Source organism: Bombina bombina, chromosome 7, assembly GCF_027579735.1.
Source record: "Bombina bombina isolate aBomBom1 chromosome 7, aBomBom1.pri, whole genome shotgun sequence".
Lineage (NCBI taxonomy): Eukaryota > Metazoa > Chordata > Amphibia > Anura > Bombinatoridae > Bombina > Bombina bombina.
The window spans coordinates 586,012,089-586,029,217 of NC_069505.1; the positions used below are offsets into that span (position 1 = coordinate 586,012,089).

General features: G+C 36.9%; 1 protein-coding gene across 1 annotated transcript in view; it reads right to left on the minus strand.

Annotated features, from left to right (window-relative positions):
- The window catches only part of LOC128667146 (uncharacterized), a 54,030-nt gene extending 53,106 nt beyond the window's left edge, over window positions 1-924 (minus strand). Inside the window, exon 1 of the mRNA XM_053722072.1 lies at window positions 804-924. The gene's annotated coding sequence lies outside the window, so the exon portion shown is untranslated. The remainder of the gene's footprint in view (window positions 1-803) is intronic.
- Window positions 925-17,129: the final 16,205 nt, after the last annotated feature.

Here is a 17,129-nt window from a genome sequence, read left to right on the forward strand (position 1 = left end):
TATAATATTTTCTAGAATTAATAAGTCACATGTTCCATGTGTAGTGGACCACGTCATACCACTCATCCTGAGCATTTCAAGACTAAATATGATATATTTCTCATAATACAAAGTAATTCTTATACATTTAAAATATATGGGTATTTAAAAGGATTTTAATACTTATCATCTTACTATCACATACATACCTTGAGATCAGCAATCAGATGTGGTCTAATATTTATTACTATCCCATATAAATATTTCATATATATATATATATATATATATATATATATATATATATATATATATATATATATATATATCTTTTGCTGAGTGTATAAAAACATATGGTGTTATTTATATTTTTCATTTAGCAGACATTCACATTTAATATTATACGAACAGACAATTTCATATCCATTTATTCGTACCTATCATTTAATAGTCTGAGGTACATATTTAATGTTTGAAAACTATATATATATATGATTTGTCCAAACTTCGGATCCTTAAGACTTCTATGTTTTCAAAAATACATAGGTTAAGCCATGTTGAAATCTGGATTCTTAGGTTTTCAGCTTCCCATATTACCCTTCTTAAGCATAGACAATCTCCCAGATTCATGTGCTCATATTTAATATGTTGACTGAATATATATATATATATACAGCCTTTTCAATTGAGAATGTGAATAAGGTCTCAGCAGGGACAATTTAACACTTGGATGAGAACAGCTACATATTTTGAGTATGGTTGTACATTCCATTATCCTTACAGACGGAGCAACTTGTTTTTTTAGATAAGGAAAAATTCTTTACCCAGGACTCCTTTGAAATGGATAATTGGGACATTCTGGCTTGTGATCTGATAGGAACTTTAACTTCACACATTAGGCAGGAAATCTTTGAAAGCAATTCCTTTGTTCTCAGATGTTCTCAGATGTTCTGTTAATCAGGAAAAAGGGGGGTTGGTCTGTTATGGCTTTAGCCCATACAATTCATGTCAAATTTGATATTGTGGTATATCTGTAGTTTATTTAATGTTACTCATAGATACCCTGACATTATATAAACTCTGATAATAAGCACACTGTAATGTATAATGATGAGTATCTATACACTGATAATGACCACACTGCACTGTATAATGATATTGAGTATCTATACACTGATAATGAATATGCTGCACTGTATAATGATGATGAGTATCTATACACTGATAATGAGCACACTGCACTGTATAATGATGATGAGTATTTATACACTGATAATAAGCACACTGCACTGTATAATGATGATGAGTATCTATAAACTGATAATGAATATGCTGCACGGTATAATGATGTGAGTATCTATATACTGGTAATGAACACACTGCACTGTATAATGATGATGAGCATCTATACACTGATAATTAACAAACTGCACTGTATAATGATGATGAGTATATATACACTGATAATGAGCACACTACAATGATGAGTAGTTATAAACTGATAATAAACATGCTGCACTGTATAATGATAATGAGTATCTATACACTGATAATGAATATGCTGCACTGATAATGATGATGAGTATATATACACTAATAAATGAATATGCTGCACTGTATAATGATAATGAGTATCTATACACTGATAATGAATATGCTGCACTGATAATGATGATGAGTATATATACTCTAATAAATGAATATGCTGCACTGTATAATGATGATGAGTATCTATACACTGACAATGAGTACACTGCACTGTATAATAAAGATTAGTATCTATACACTGATAATGATTAAACTGCACTGTATAAAGATGATGAGTATCTATACACTGATAATGAACACACTGCACTGTATAATGATAATGAGTATCTATACACTGATAATGAACAAACTGCACTTTATAATGATTATGAGTATAATACACTGATAATGAGCACACTGCACTGTATAATGATGATGAGTATCTATACCCTGATAATAAACACACTGCACTGTATAATGATGATGAGTATCTATACACTGATAATGATCACACTGTACTGTATAATGATAATGAGTATATATACACTGATAATGAACAAACTGCACTGTATAATGATGATGAGTATTTAAAAACTGATAATGAACACACTGCACTGTATAATAATGATGAGTATCTATACACTGATAATAAACACACTGCATTGTATAATTATGATGAGTATCTATACACACTGATAAAAAAACACACTGCACTGTATAATGATGAGAAGTATCTATAAGCTGATAATGAATATGATGCACTGTATAATGATGATGAGTATCTAAATACTGATAATGAACACACTGCACTGTATAATAATGATGATTATCTATACACTGTTAATAAACATGCTGCACTGTATAATGATGATGGGTTTCTATACACTGATAATGATCATGCTGCACTGTAGAGTGATGCTGCTGAGTATCTATAAACTGATAATGAACACACTGCACTGTATAATGATGATGAGTATTTATGCACTGATAATGAGTACACTGCACTGTATAATGGTAATGAGTATTTATACACCGATAATGATCACACTGCACTGTATAATGATACTGACAATCTATACACTGATAATAAACACACTGCACTGTATAATGATGATGAGTATCTATATACTGATAATGATCACTAATCACTTATAATGATGATAGTATCTATACACTGATAATGATGATGAGTATCTATATACTCATAATAAACATGCTGCACTGTATAATGATGATTAGTATCTGTACACTCATAATAAACATGCTGCACTGTATAATTATAATAAGTATCTATACACTCATAATAAACATGTTGCACTGTATAATGATGATGAGTATCTATACACTGATAATGAACATACTGCACTGTGTAATGATGCTGAGTATCTATATACTCATAATAAACATGCTGCACTGTATAATGATGATGAGTATCTGTACACTCATAATAAACATGCTGCACTGTATAATGATGATAATATCTATACACTAATGATCACACTGCACTGTATAATGATGTGAGTATACACTGATAATGATCACACTGCACTGTATAATGATGATGAGTATCTATACACTGATAATGAACATGCTGCACTGTATAATTATAATAAGTATCTATACACTCATAATAAACATGTTGCACTGTATAATGATGATGATGAGTATCTATACACTGATAATGAACATACTGCACTGTGTAATGATGCTGAGTATCTATATACTCATAATAAACATGCTGCACTGTATAATGATGATGAGTATCTGTACACTCATAATAAACATGCTGCACTGTATAATGATGATAATATCTATACACTAATGATCACACTGCACTGTATAATGATGTGAGTATACACTGATAATGATCACACTGCACTGTATAATGATGATGAGTATCTATACACTGATAATGATCACACAGCACTGTATAATGATGATGAGTATCTATACACTGATAATGATCACACTGCACTGTATAATGATGTGAGTATCTATACACTGATAATGATCACACTGCACTGTATAATGATGATGAGTATCTATACACTGATAATATATGTGCTGATTTGTATAATAATACAGTGCATCTATACACTGATAATGAACACGTTGCACTGTATAATGATGAGTATCTATACGCTGATAATGAATACGCTGCACTGTATAATGATGATGAGTATCTTTACACTGATAATAATCATACTGCACTGTATAATGATGAGTATCTATACACGATAATGAACACGAGGCACTGTATAATGATGATGAGTATCTGTACACTGATAATGATCACACTGTACTGTATAATGATGATGAGTATCTATACACTGATAATAAACAAGCTGCATGGTATAATGATGATGAGTATCTATACACTGATAATGATCACACTGTACTGTATAATAATGATGAGTATCTCTACACTGATAATGATCACATTGTACTGTATAATGATGATGAGTATCTGTTAACTAATAATGAACACACTGCACTATATAATGATGATGAGTATCTATACACTGATAATGATCATACTGCACTGTATAATGATGATGAGTATCTATACACTGATAATGAACACTCTGCGCTGTATAATGATGGTGAGTATCTATACACTGATAATGAACATACTGCTCTGTATAATGATGATGAGTACATATAGGGGGATATGTATCAAAGCGTCAACTATATTGCATTAGCGGGTGTTAATACGCTCGCCTAACATCGCCAAACATTGTGGCCGCGGATCTGAATACAATCTCTATATTTATAAATAGAGCCGTCAAAAACACACGCACCAAGTACGGGGCAGTAAGCATCGGACTGTTGTTAACTAACAGTCAACGATGATGCTGCTATTCGTGTTTTTCCCAACTTTATTTATACCATTTCACTAAACGCCGCCACTATACTAAAATGTTTAACCCCTATCCCGCCACCGCGGCAACCTAACTAAAGTTATTAACCCCTATCCCGCCGCTCCCCGACACCACCGCAACCTTAATAAACTTATTAACCAATAAACATCTGGCCTCCCACATCACCACCACTAACTAAACCTATTAACCCCTAAACCGTCAGGCCTCCACATCGCCAAAAACTAAATTAAGCTATTTACACCTAAACCTAACAACCCCTTAACTTTAAATTAAAATGACAACATCCTGATCTTAATATAAATTAAAACTTACCTGTAGAATTAAAAGAAACTAATTTTAAACTATTAATTAACCTACCCTAACTATTATACTAAAATGAAATTAAACTATCAATTAAATAAAATAAATTACATATTAAAAAAAAACCTAGCCCTACTAAAATTATTTAAATATACAATTAAAGGGACACTAAACGATTGAAAAAACTTATTTTAAATCCCTCTATCAATCTTTGATATTAATATTTGTAATTGGCTTTGCTTGTCATATTATTACCATTCTCTCTATATTCTGCTTCAAAAATAAATTGAATTCCAAACCCACCGTTATAAGCTTTGGTTTGAAGAACGAATAATTCATGATAACCTGAGTTATCAAGATGGCCGACTTTGTCCGTACTGCGCATGCGCGATCTATCTTACATGTCATCCTCTACAACAAGCCGTATCCTGTGTGAAGGAATAGCTATTCAATCGCTAGGATTTTGTATAGCGCATGCGTTGTGCCAGTAGTTCATTTGCTTTACTGAGGAATCAAAGCGGCTATCTGCGCATGCACGAAACAATGGGTGACGGAACAATGCGATAATTATATGCACGAAAATGCATTGTGATTGGAGACATAATTTTGTATTGAAGGCAGCATAAAAGGGGGTTTGGCTTTGATTACGTTTTTGCTAAAATAATATATATAGTTTTATAACGATTATAACGCTCGTTTTAAGGTCAAAGTGGGTAAGTTTTGATATTTGAATTGTGTAGATTCGTTTATGTTGATTTATTTATATGCAAAAATTGAAACTTTTGGAATCCTTTAAACCTTATTAAAAGTACTAAATTACAACCCCCCCCCCACTAAATTACTAAAAATAACAAACCAAATTATCAAAAATACAAAACAATTAAACCAAATCTAATAGCCCTATCAAAATAAAAAAGCCCCCCCAAAATGAAAAAAAAACCCCTAGCCTACAATAAACTACCAATGGCCCTTAAAAGGGCCTTTTGTAGGGCATTGCCCCAAAGATATCAGCTCTTTTACCTGTAAATAAATATACAAACACCCCCCAACAGTAAAACCCACCACCTAACCAACCCCCCCCCCAAAAAAAAACCTAACTCTAAAAAAAACCTAACCTACCCATTGCCCTGAAAAGGGCATTTGTATGGGCATTGCCCTTAAAAGGGCATTTAACTCTTTTACATTGTGCAGACCCTAATCTAAAAATAAAACCCACCCAAAAAACCCTTAAAAAAACCTAACACTAACCCCCGACAATCCACTTACAGTTCTTGAAGTCTCGCTTGAAGGATCCATCCAGCCATCAAAGTCATCATCCATGCAGCAAGAAGTCTTGATCCAGACGGCCTCTTCGATCTTCATCCAGCCGGCGCGAAGCGGGTCCATCCTGAAGATATCAGGCGCGGAGCATCCACTTCATACGGTCGTCACCGTACACTGGAACTTCAAGGCAAGTGACGCCATCAAAGATGGGGTCCCTTGCATTCCTATTGGCTGAAAGATTTAAATCAGCCAATAGGAATTAGAGCTGCTAAAATCCTATTGGCTGTTCAAATCAGCCAATAAGATTTGAGCAGCTCTCATTTTATTGACTGTTCCAATCAGCGAATAAGATTTAAGCTCTCATTCTATTGGCTAATTGGAACAGCCAATAGAATGAGAGCTGCTCAAATCCTATTGGCTAATTTGAACAGCCAATAGGATTTTAGCAGCTCTAATTCCTATTGGCTGATTGAAATCTTTCAGCCAATAGGAATGCAATGGACGCCATCTTCGATGTTCCGGTGTATGGCGGGACCGTATGAAGAGGATGCTCCGTGCCGGATATCTTCAGGATGGACCCGCTCCGCGACGGATGGATGAAGATAGAAGATGCCGTCTGGATGAAGACTTCTTGCCGCCTGGATGAGGACTTCGCCGGCTGGATGAAGATCAAAGAGGCCGCCTGGATGAAGACTTCTTGCCGCATGGATGATGACTTCGCCGGCTGGATGGATCCTTCAAGCGGGACTTCAAGAACTGTAAGTGGATCGTCAGGGTTAGTGTTAGTTTTTTTTAAGGGTTTGTTGGGTGGATTTTATTTTTAGATTAGGATCTAGGCAATGTAAAAGAGCTAAATTCCCTTTTAAGGGCAATGCCCATACAAATGCCCTTTTCAGGGCAATGGGTAGCTTAGGTTTTTTTTTAGAGTTAGGGTTTTTATTTGGGGGGTTGGTTGGGTGGTGGGTTTTACTGTTGGGGGGGTGTTTGTATTTTTTTACAGGTAGAAGAGCTGATATCTTTGGGGCAATGCCCCACAAAAGGCCCTTTTAAGGGCCATCGGTAGTTTATTGTAGGCTAGGGTTTTTTTTTTTATTTTGGGGGGTCTTTTTTATTTTGATAGGGCTATTAGATTAGGTGTAAAAAAAAATATTTTTAATAATTTGGTTTGTTATTTTTTTAGTAATTTAGTGTTTTTTAATTTTGGTAACGGTTTTTTTTTGTACTTTAGGACTTTGTAATAATGTTTAATAGTAGATTTAAATAATTTTAGTAGGGTTAGGTTTTTTAATATGTAATTTATTTTATTTAATTGCTAGTTTAATGTAATTTTAGTATAATAGTTAGGGTAGGTTAATTAATAGTTTAAAATTAGTTTCTTTTAATTCTACAGGTAAGTTTTAATTTATTTGAAGATAGGGATGTTGTAATTTTAATTTAAAGTTAAGGGGTTGTTAGGTTTAGGGGTTAATAACTTATTTTAGTTTTTTGCGATGTGGGGGACTGACGGTTTAGGGGTTAATAGGTTTAGTTAGTGGTGGTGATGTGGGAGGACAGAGGTTTAAGGGTTAATACATTTATTTTGATTGTGGCGGGGTCGGGGAGCGGCGGAATAGGGGTTAATAACATTTTGTAGGTGGCGGCAATGTCTGGGGCGGCGAATTAGGGATGTTTAGACTCTGGGTTTATGTTAGGGTGTTAGGTGTAAACATAACTTTTTTTCTACCATAGAAATGAATGGGGTATGCTTCATTCTCTTGCAGCATCGAACTTAAGCTTTCAGTGCTTTCATACTCCCATTGATTTCTATGGCATCTGCGGCTTCAAGGGTGGCAGATTGAAAACCAGGTACGATGCGTCCGAATAGCCGCGAGTGTATCTGTTAAAAGTTTGATGAATGGGAAAAAGTGTCAAATAGAGCCGATGATGTATTCGGAACATCTGTAGTGATGTAAGCATCGATCTGCGTTGGATTGAGACCGGCGGATCGTATGTTACGTCACAAATTTCAACATTTGCCAGTCTTGAGGCTTTGATAACTAGGTCAATCACGCAACAATTATGATACAGAATTCCAGCATATTTGCAGTTGACACTTTGATAAATGGGCCCCATAAACTGTATAATGATGATGAGTATATATACACTGATAATGAGCACAGTGCACTGTATAATGCTGAGTATCTATACACTGATAATGACCACACTGCACTGTAAAATGCTGATGAGTATCTATACACTGATAATGTACACGCTGCACTGTATAATGATGATGAGTATATATACACTGATAATGAGCACAGTGCACTGTATAATGTTGATGAGTATCTATACACTGATAATAATCACACTGCACTGTATAATGATGATGAGTATCTATACACTGATAATGAGCACAGTGCACTGTATAATGCTGATGAGTATCTATACACTGATAATGATCACACTGCACTGTAAAATGCTGATGAGTATCTATACACTGATAATGATCACACTGCACTGTATAATGATAAGGAGTATATATACACTGATAATGTACACGCTGCACTGTATAATGATGATGAGTATCTATACACTGATAATGAACACACTGCACTGTATAATGATGATGAGTATATATACACTGATAATGATCACACTGCACTCTATAATGATGATGAGTATCTATACATTGATAATGAGCACAGTGCACTGTATAATGATGATGAGTATCTATACACTGATAATGAACACACTGCACTGTATAATGATGATGAGTATATATAAACTGATTATGATCACACTGCACTGTATAATGATGATGAGTATATATACACTGATCATGATCACACTGCACTGTATAATGATGATGAGCATCTATACACTGATAATGATCACACTGCACTGTATAATGATGGTGAGTATCTATACACTGATAATGATTACACTGCACTGTATAATGATGATGAGTATCTATACACTGATAATGATCACACTGCACTGTATAATGATGGTGAGTATCTATACACTGATAATGATTACACTGCACTGTATAATGATGATGAGTATCTATACACTGATAATGATTACACTGCACTGTATAATGATGATGAGTATCTATACACTGATAATGAACATGCTGCACTGTATAATTATGTAGAGTATCTATACACTGATAATGATTACACTGCACTGTATAATGATGATGAGTATCTATACACTGATAATGATTACACTGCACTGTATAATGATGATGAGTATCTATACACTGATAATGATTACACTGCACTGTATAATGATGATGAGTATCTATACACTGATAATGAACATGCTGCACTGTATAATTATGTAGAGTATCTATACAATGATAATGATCACAATGCACTGTATAATGATGATGAGTATCTATACACTGATAATGAACACACTGTACTGTAATGATGATGAATATATATACACTGATAATGATAATGATCACACTGCACTGTATAATGATGATGAGTATATATACACTGATAATGAACACACTGCACTGTATAATGATGATGAGTATATATAAACTGATTATGATCACACTGCACTGTATAATGATGATGAGTATATATACACTGATCATGATCACACTGCACTGTATAATGATGATGAGCATCTATACACTGATAATGATCACACTGCACTGTATAATGATGATGAGTATCTATACACTGATAATGAGCACAGTGCACTGTATAATGATGATGAGTATCTATACACTGATAATGAACACACTGCACAATGATGATGAGTATATATAAACTGATTATGATCACACTGCACTGTATAATGATGATGAGTATCTATACACTGATAATAATCACACTGCACTGTATAATGATGATGAGTATCTATACACTGATAATTAGCACAGTGCACTGTATAATGATGATGAGTATCTATACACTGATAATGAACACACTGCACTGTATAATGATGATGAGTATATATAAACTGATAATGATCACACTTCACTGTATAATGATGATGAGTATTTATACACTGATAATGAACACACTGCACTGTATAATGATGATAAGTATCTATACACTGATAATGAACATGCTACACTGTATAATGATGATGAGTATCTATAACCTGATAATGATCACACTGCACTGTATAATGATAATGAGCATCTATACACTGATAATGATCACACTGCACTGTATAATGATAATGAGCATCTATACACTGATAATGAACACACTGCAATGTATAATAATGATGAGTAGCTGTACACTGATAATAAACACACCGTACTGTATAATGATGATGAGTATTTATACACAGATAATGAACAAAATGCACTGTATAATGATGATAAGTATCTATACACTGATAATGAACATGCTACACTGTATAATGATGATGAGTATCTATACACTGATAATGATCACACTGCACTGTATAATGATGGTGAGTATCTATACACTGATAATGATTACACTGCACTGTATAATGATGATGAGTATCTATACACTGATAATGATCACACTGCACTGTATAATGATGGTGAGTATCTATACACTGATAATGATCACACTGCACTGTATAATGATGATAAGTATCTATACACTGATAATGATCACACTGCACTGTATAATGATGATGAGTATCTATATGCTGATGATGAACACACTGCACTGTATAATGATGATAAGTATCCATACACTGATAATGATCACACTGCACTGTATAATGATGATGAGTATCTATATGCTGATGATGAACACACTGCACTGTATAATGATGATGAGTATCTATACACTGATAATGATTACACTGCACTGTATAATGATGATGAGTATCTATACACTGATAATGATTACACTGCACTGTATAATGATGATGAGTATCTATACACTGATAATGAACATGCTGCACTGTATAATTATGTAGAGTATCTATACACTGATAATGATCACACTGTACTGTATAATGATGATGAGTATCTATACACTGATAATGATCACACTGCACTGTATAATGATGATGAGTATCTATACAATGATAATGATCACAATGCACTGTATAATGATGATGAGTATCTATACACTGATAATGAACACACTGTACTGTATAATGATGATGAGTATCTATACACTGATAATGATCACACTGCACTGTATAATGATGATGAGTATCTATACAATGATAATGATCACAATGCACTGTATAATGATGATGAGTATCTATACACTGATAATGAACACACTGTACTGTAATGATGATGAATATCTATACACTGATAATGATAATGATCACACTGCACTGTATAATGATGATGAGTATCTATACACTGATAATGAACACACTGCACTGTAATGATGATGAATATCTATACACTGATAATGATCACACTGCACTGTATAATTAAGATGAGTATCTATACACTGATAATGAACACACTGCACTGTAATGATGATGAATATCTATACACTGATAATGATTACACTGCACTGTATAATGATGAGTATCTATACACTGATAATGAACACACTGCACTGTATAATGAATATCTATACACTGATAATGATCACACTGCACTGTATAATGATGGTATCTATACACTGATAATGATTACACTGCACTGTATAATGATGATGAGTATCTATACACTGATAATGAGCACACTGCACTGTATAATGATGGTGAGTATCTGTACACTGATAATGAGCACACTGCACTGTATAATGATGGTGAGTATCTATACACTGATAATGATCACACTGCACTGTATAATGATGATGAGTATCTATATGCTGATAATGAACATGCTGCACTGTATAATGATGATGAGTATCTATACACTGATAATGATCACACTGCACTGTATAATGATGATGAGTATCTATACACTGATAATGATCACACTGCACTGTATAATGATGTGAGTATCTATACACTGATAATGATCACACTGCACTGTATAATGATGATGAGTATCTATACACTGATAATGATCACACTGCACTGTATAATGATGTGAGTATCTATACACTGATAATAAACACACTGCACTGTATAATGATAATAAGTATCTATACACTGATAATAAACATACTGTACTGTATAATGATCACACTGCACTGTATAATGATGAGGAGTATCTATACACTGTATAATGATCACACTGCACTGTATAATGATGATGAGTATCTATACACTGATAATGATCACACTGCACTTTATAATGATGATGAGTATCTATACCCTGATAATGATTACACTGCACTATATATTAATGCCAAGTATATATAAACTCATAATGATTACACTGCACTACATTTAATGCTGTATATATATATATATATATATATATATATATATATATATATATATATATACATATATACATACATACATACATACACACACAGAGATAATGAATATGGTGTTTTATATAATAATGGTGAGTATATATACACAGATAATGAATATGCTGCACTATATAATAATGCTAAGTTTATAGACACAGATAATGAATATGCTGCACTATATAATAATGCTAAGTTCATATACACAGATAATGAATATGCTGAACTATATAATAATGCTGAGTTCATATACACAGATAATGAATCTATATATATATCTGATATACACAGATAATATGCTGCACTATATAATAATGATGATTATAAACATATATAGAGATAATGAATATGATGTTTTATATAACAAGACGAGCATTAATACACTAATAATGAGCGCACTGTACTAATAACTAATGAGCGCACTGTACTAATAACAGGAGCAATAAACATAGTATATACGGTATAATAATGATTACCATTGTCTGTGCACTCACCTATATAACAATGCTGCAGAGATTAAATGAGGTGATTGGTTGGTGATTATGTTTAGAAACCCTCCTTTCTCAGTAGAGCATACTGGGTATTGTAGTTCCAATATGTATTATGTTACGTGTTAAAGGATAATACAAAAACTACCTCTCCCGTCACGCCCTCTGAATTAAGCAATCGCATCCGAATTTTGGTAGCGGCTGGTTCCCATCCTTTTAATAAGATATGCGGACGTCACATGCGTCACGTGACTCAGTGATCACATTGTACTGCGAGTTGAGGAGGCAGGGTGGAAGTCTCAAATCAATATGGAAGTGTTTTTTTCTGCGGCTGGGGGTTGTTGTTTTTTAAAGGAACTTAATGAATTGTTATGGGAAGTTTTGTTTGATATGAAAGAAACAGATGCGTTGCAATAATAAGTGTGAAGAATAATTGTTTTAGCTGAGATCCTGATTAGAGACTTGTTTGTAACAGACACCCATAGCTCTGATTACTGGGAACTTATTTGTGCCTGAGAGTGTTACTAGAAGATCAGGGTGTCTGAGGAGGTTATAGAGGGAGCCCACTATTTATTATACGTTTTTATTATAGGGGACGTGATTACTGATGAACAATAGACCCAGAAATCACTGAATATAGCTGACATTGATAACTATACCCACTATGGTCACTCTCTTCCTCTCTGTCACTCTCTTGTCATTCTATGTCACTGTCACTCTGCCCCTCCCTCTCTCTCTGACACTCACACTCTGTGATTCTCACACACTCTCTCCTGTCATTATATTGTCACACTGCCACTTTGTTCCTCACTGCCACTTTGTTCCTCACACTCTCCTGTCATTCTATGTCACCCTGTCACTCTGTTCCTCTTTCACCTTTGACTCTCACACTCTCATTCTATGTCACTCTGTTCCTCTCTCTCTCTGTCACTCTCTCTCCTGTCATTCTATGTCACCCTGTCACTCTGTTCCCCCCTCTCTCTGTCACTCTCATACTTTCTCCTCTCATTCTATGTCACTTTGTTCCCCTCTATCACTCTCACACTCTCCTGCCATTCTATGTCACTCTGTTCCTCCCTCTTTCACTTGCTCCTGTCATTCTATGTCACCCTGTTCCTCCCTCTCTGTCAGTCTCATACTCTCCTGTCACTATGCTCCTCCCCTTCTATCTTTATCACTCTCTGGTCATTCTATGTCACCCTGTTCCTCCCTCACTGTCAGTCTCATACTCTCCTGTCACTATGCTCCTCCCCTTCTCTCTTTATCACTCTCCGGTCATTCTATGTCACCCTGTTCCTCCCTCACTGTCAGTCTCATACTCTCCTGTCACTATGCTCCTCCCCTTCTCTCTTTATCACTCTCACTCTCCTGTCATTCTATGTCACCCTGTCACTCTGTTCCCCTCTCTCTCTGTCACTCTCACACTCTCCGGTCATTCTATGTCACCCTGTCACTCTGTTCCCCTCTCTCTCTGTCACTCTCACACTCTCCGGTCATTCTATGTCACCCTGTCACTCTGTTCCCCCCTCTCTCTGTCACTCTCACACTCTCCTCTCATTCTATGTCACTCTGTTCCTCCCTCTTTCACTTGCTCCTGTCATTCTATGTCACCCTGTTCCTCCCTCTCTGTCAGTCTCATACTCTCCTGTCACTATGCTCCTCCCCTTCTATCTTTATCACTCTCTGGTCATTCTATGTCACCCTGTTCCTCCCTCACTGTCAGTCTCATACTCTCCTGTCACTATGCTCCTCCCCTTCTCTCTTTATCACTCTCCGGTCATTCTATGTCACCCTGTTCCTCCCTCACTGTCAGTCTCATACTCTCCTGTCACTATGCTCCTCCCCTTCTCTCTTTATCACTCTCACTCTCCTGTCATTCTATGTCACCCTGTCACTCTGTTCCCCTCTCTCTCTGTCACTCTCACACTCTCCGGTCATTCTATGTCACCCTGTCACTCTCTTCCCCTCTCTCTCTGTCACTCTCACACTCTCCGGTCATTCTATGTCACCCTGTCACTCTGTTCCCCCCTCTCTCTGTCACTCTCACACTCTCCTCTCATTCTATGTCACTCTGTTCCTCCCTCTTTCACTTGCTCCTGTCATTCTATGTCACCCTGTTCCTCCCTCTCTGTCAGTCTCATACTCTCCTGTCACTATGCTCCTCCCCTTCTATCTTTATCACTCTCTGGTCATTCTATGTCACCCTGTTCCTCCCTCACTGTCAGTCTCATACTCTCCTGTCACTATGCTCCTCCCCTTCTCTCTTTATCACTCTCCGGTCATTCTATGTCACCCTGTTCCTCCCTCACTGTCAGTCTCATACTCTCCTGTCACTATGCTCCTCCCCTTCTCTCTTTATCACTCTCACTCTCCTGTCATTCTATGTCACCCTGTCACTCTGTTCCCCTCTCTCTCTGTCACTCTCACACTCTCCGGTCATTCTATGTCACCCTGTCACTCTCTTCCCCTCTCTCTCTGTCACTCTCACACTCTCCGGTCATTCTATGTCACCCTGTCACTCTGTTCCCCCCTCTCTCTGTCACTCTCACACTCTCCTGTCATTCTATGTCACTCTGTTCCCCTCTCTCTCTGTCACTCTCACACTCTCCTCTCATTCTATGTCACCCTGTCACTCTGTTCCCCCCTCTCTCTGTCACTCTCACACTCTCCTCTCATTCTATGTCACTCTGTTCCTCTCTCTCTCTTTCACTCTCACACACTCCTCTCATTCTATGTCACTCTGTTCCTCTCTCTCTCTGTCACTCTCACACTCTCCTCTCATTCTATGTCACTCTGTTCCTCTCTCTCTCTGTCACTCTCACACTCTCCTCTCATTCTATGTCACTGTGTTCCCCTCTCTCTCTGTCACTCTCACACTCTCCTGTCATTCTATGTAACTCTGTCACTCTGTTCCTCCCTCTCTCACTTTCTCCTGTTATTCTATATCACCCTGTTCCTCCCTCACTGTCATTCTCATACTCTCCTGTCACTCTGTTCCCCCCTCTCTCTGTCACTCTCACACTCTCCTGTCATTCTATGTCACACTGTCACTCTGTTCCCCTCTCTCTCTGTCACTCTCACACTCTCCTATCATTCTATGTAACTCTGTCACTTTGTTCCCCTCTCTCTCTATCACTCTCACACTCTCCTGTCATTCTATGTCACCCTGTCACTCTGTTCCCCTCTCTCTCTGTCACTCTCACACTCTCCTATCATTCTATGTAACTTTGTCACTCTGTTCCCCCCTCTCTCTGTCACTCTCACACTCTCCTGTCATTCTATGTCACCCTGTCACTCTGTTCCCCTCTCTCTCTGTCACTCTCACACTCTCCTGTCATTCTATGTAACTCTGTCACTTTGTTCCCCTCTCTCTCTGTCACTCTCACACTCTCCTGCCATTCTATGTAACTCTGTCACTCTGTTCCCCTCTCTCTGTCACTCTGTTCCTCCCTCTCTCACTTGCTCCTGTCATTCTGTCACCCTGTTCCTCCCTCACTGTCAGTCTCATACCCTCCTGTCACTATGCTCCTCCCCTTCTCTCTTTATCACTCTCACACTCTCCTGTCATTCTATGTCACCCTGTCACTCTGTTCCCCTCTCTCTCTGTCACTCTCACACTCACCGGTCATTCTATGTCACCCTGTCACTCTGTTCCCCTCTCTCTCTGTCACACTCTCCTCTCATTCTATGTCACTTTGTTCCCCTCTCTCTCTGTCACTCTCACACTCTCCTGTTATTCTATGTAACTCTGTCACTCTGTTCCTCCCTCTCTCATTTGCTCCTGTCATTCTATGTCACCCTGTTCCTCCCTCACTGTCAGTCTCATACCCTCCTGTCACTATGCTCCTCCCCTTCTCTCTTTATCACTCTCACACTCTCCTGTCATTCTATGTCATCCTGTCACTCTGTTCCCCTCTCTCTCTGTCACTCTCACACTCACCGGTCATTCTATGTCACCCTGTCACTCTGTTCCCCTCTCTCTCTGTCACTCTCACACTCTCCTCTCATTCTATGTCACTCTGTTCCTCTCTCTCTCTGTCACTCTCACACTCTCCTGTCATTCTATGTAACTCTGTCACGCTGTTCCTCCCTCTCTCACTTTCTCCTGTTATTCTATGTCACCCTGTTCCTCCCTCACTGTCATTCTCATACTCTCCTGTCACTCTGTTCCCCCCTCTCTCTGTCACTCTTACACTCTCCGATCATTCTATGTCACGCTGTCACTCTGTTCCCCCCTCTCTCTGTCACTCTCACACTCTCCTGTCATTCTATGTCACCCTGTCACTCTGTTCCTCTTTCACCTGTTACACTCTCATTCTATGTCACCCTGTCACTCTGTTCCTCCCTCTCTCTGTGTCACT